Here is a 3859-nt window from a genome sequence, read left to right as displayed (position 1 = left end):
AAAGGGATCAGGAACAGAACTGCAGCAAGAAGGTAAGAACACAAACGAAACTGCAGGCTAACTTGTGACATGTATTTACACATGTTGATCATATCCCCCCTTAATCTCCTCTTCTCAAGAGAGAATACATTCAGTTCCTCTAATCTTTTCTCATAGCTGAGCTCCTCCATGCCTCTTTAGTTGCCCTTCTCTGTACTTTCTCCATTTCCCTAATGTTCTTTTTGTGAATTGGTGCCCAAAACGGAACTGCATATTCCAGATGAGGTCTTACTAATGATTTGTATCCGGGTAATATGATATCTTTCTCTCTGGAGTCTATACCTCATTTAATACAAGAGAGAATTTCGCTTGCTTTAGAAACCGCAGCTTGGCATTGCATGCCATTATTAAGCTTGTGATCTACCAGAACTCCCAGATCCTTCTCCACCATTGATTCCCCCAGTTGTACCCCCCTAGTATGTTTGATGCATATTCTTAGCCCCCAAGTGCATAACTTTACATTTATCAACATTAAACTTCATTTGCCACATAGTTGCCCAATTAAGCAGTGCATTGAGGTCAGCTTGTCAGTTGGAGACATCCTGTAAGGACATCATTGCACTGCACAGCTTGGTGTCATCTGCAAAGACTGAAATGTGATTTTCAATCCCAGACCCTATATCATTTCTAAATATATAAAAAAGTAAGGGTCCCAACACTGAACCTTGGGGTGCACCACTGAAAACCCCAGACCATTCAGAGTATGAATCATTAACCACTGCTCTTTGAATACGATCTTTTAGCCAGTTTTCTATCCATTTACATATGGATTTTTCCAAGCCTGTAGACTTTACCTCACACATTAGCCATGTGTGGGGAACTGTGTCAAACGCTTTTGCAAAATCCAAGTATACCATGTCCGCAGCCACCCCTCTGTCCAAGTATACCATGTCCCCCGCCACCCCTCTTTCCAAGGTTTTGCTCACCTCCTCATAAAAAGAAATCAGATCTGTTTGACAACTTCTGTCTTTCATGAATCCATGCTGTCTGTTGCTTAAAATATTTTTTTCCAGCAAAAAGTCATCTGTGTGGTCTTTTATTAAACTCTCCAGTATCTTCCCAACTATAGAAGTTAAACTAACAGGTCTATAATTACTTGGTAAAGATTTTGACCCCTTTTTAAATATTTGCACCACAATGGCTTTATGCCAATCCAGTCGTAATATGCCAGTTATTAAAGAGTCCCTAAAAATTAGAAACAATGGCTTTGAAATGACAGAGCTCCAATTTCTAAGGACCCATGGGTGTATGCCATCCTGTTCAGGTGCATTATTCACCTTTATTCTGTCTAAATATTTTTAGATAATATGAATTGTGAGCCAATGTGGATCATCTGGAGCTGTGTCAATACCATGCCCATTACAACTGACAAGAAGCAAGTAAGCCATATGTGAGGGGTGGTAGGAGCACTGACTAAGAGCAAACAGGAAAAGCACCTCAAACTGCAATAGGAAGGCTACAGCAGGGCTAAACAGTCACACTCAGCAAAAAGTCAAGGAAACAGGTGAAGAAGAATAAATATCATTTCACCACAGGTGAAAATAAGTGCAGAGTACCAACGGCCATAAACGCCAAAAAGCATCTGAACCGATGTAGTCAAATCGGTCTTCAGGAGACCTCCGAGGGTTAGATAGGGAAAGCTTCTTCCTAGATTGGCATTGTCACTGGTGATCAGAAGAGACAAAAGGCAAACTTGGGGATGTCAATTTTAAAGGCCAATCAGGGAGATTGATGTTAGGAAGTTCCAGCGCCCCTAAAAGGTAGGGCAGATCCTACCTTAGGTATGAAAATTAGCGTTTTTTCCATTGTGTGTTACTTTCAGTTGAAAAGGAACACCCCATGAATACTTGATGTTTCTGGTGAGAAGAGCTTTGGTGATAGGTTAGAGCACCTTATCCATGGTCATGAAGTTAGATGAGACAGATCAAGCAGCAACATGACAGGGGTGTCATAAACAAAATTGTATCTTGTTGTTTGGCCACTTAGAGGATCTCAGCTTTAATCTTGTAGAAATCAATCCTACAGATAATATCTCTAGGAAATGCAGCATCTGGGTTCCTGGGGCCCAAAGCCCTATGAATGCAGTCAATCTCGATGAAAGAATTCTGTAAGGGTTTATTAAAGATGACAAGTGCTACGGATGGTAGATCTTTTGTTTCAACAGATTCCCGTAATGCGTCAATCCAGATATTATTGCGTCTATTGCGATTCTGTATATCATCTTGTTGATAGAGAAGTTAGTGCATGAGAACTGTATGTTCGTTCAAAGTGACCTCATGAGAGCCCAGGGCTCTGGTGTATTCTTCAGAGACTTGCTCCAAGTTCTCCAGCCTGGTGCATATATCTTTCTTATGGTAAGCAATTTCCTGCTTGTAGATATGTTCCAGCCTAGTGACCAGTGCAAAGTTCCGCTTAGTAGGTAAGGATTTCAGGTAGGCTTTAATATTACAACCTTTCTTGGAACACACAGAGGTTAGAGAAGTGCTCCTAGAATGGAGAGAGCCTGTCTGAGCCCTGAAGGGAAGGAGAGAGATATGGGGAGCTCACCTGCAGAGCTCAGGCTGAGCGTGCTGTGGATGGAGGAGCTGGATGAGTGCTACTGGTGGGAGGTAGAAGCAGAGTGGGTAAAGAAGTTATTGATGGAAGTGAATCTATTAACTTTCTTGCTTTCCCAGGTGCCCGGTTTCCCCATCGATGATGTCTGCATGCAAAAACCTGGGCTTCAGAGCCCCGCTGTAGCCGCTGAAAGGTCCAGGTGAGCTGGCGTCTGCGCCAAGACATGCCCTACATTTCCAATTTTAAATACAAGCCATGGGTTCTCAGTGTAGTCAGCGCCTTTCTGACGTGCTCCCGATGAATTATGCAAAATCACCTGATTTCTAGAAACCACTTTCAGATCTGTTCCTTTTAGATGGAAAAGTGCAAATAAATATCTGGATGAAAATGCATTTGCACTTTGAACAATAGCAATATCTTTGTGATATCGAAGATAAACATATAAAAAAACACACTAGTGAAAAAATGCAGTAAATGTAATATCTGAAACATTCTATATAAAATATCCCTATATAAAATTTCAGCACCATAAGGTCATATTAATACTCTATGAATGACAGTCCTATCAACTTAGTATATACAAAATTACTCTGTGCAATATATGTGTTGTACTCGATTTCCTCCAATAAAAATCAGACTATCCACCACTGGAAATCAGAAGAATTGCCAACTCACCACAAGTATATGCTGTCCTGACATACAGTGCAGCATCAGCATTTTAATTAATCATCATAAGACCAAACATCTGCTCGTGTGGCTCCTGGGGGACTGCTCCACTCCTTCTTTCTTTACAGTATAAGACCAGTATTGATGTGACACCAAAAACACATATGTGATCGCTTCTCAGCCTTTTTGGCTAAGATCAAGTGTAGTATCTGTTCTTATCAGTGTCCAGTAGGGGTGCTTCACCATCATGTCTTCTGGCAGGGATGGCTGGCTGTATAGTACCTCTGCTGGTATGAGGTGGGCTCTGAAGGTTTGTACCGGCTGGAAGAGAAACCATGGCACCCACAGGCTCTTAGGGCCAGGGAGTAATTCCCCCGGCAAAACTGGACGGGCCCAGTTCCTCCTGGTTTGAATGGGTCTACCTTGTCTGGCCAGGGGCCGTGGCCACAGAGAGTGCAGTGCACCTGGGAGTGATCGCCTCAGGGGTGCTTAGTAACACATGGGGGTGGGATCCCACATGTGAAAAGTGCACATGGTCAATGTTCTAAACACTTTTTCTGCACTCAACTTTCCAGGGCAATTTTTTTGCTATGGGCCG

The 3859-nt window shown here is 42.4% G+C and overlaps 1 pseudogene; it reads left to right on the top strand.

The window, feature by feature from the left end:
• Positions 1 to 3430: 3430 nt before the first annotated feature.
• Positions 3431 to 3608, top strand: LOC149443542 (U2 spliceosomal RNA; annotated as a pseudogene).
• The last annotated feature ends 251 nt before the right edge of the window (positions 3609 to 3859 follow it).

The sequence above is a fragment of the Staurois parvus genome, unplaced genomic scaffold, assembly GCF_062004578.1.
Source record: "Staurois parvus isolate SC_StPar_1 unplaced genomic scaffold, SC_StPar_1.0 ptg000850l, whole genome shotgun sequence".
Lineage (NCBI taxonomy): Eukaryota > Metazoa > Chordata > Amphibia > Anura > Ranidae > Staurois > Staurois parvus.
The sequence above is the reverse complement of the archived record's forward strand: the minus strand, read 5'-3'. Positions and strand labels throughout refer to the sequence as shown.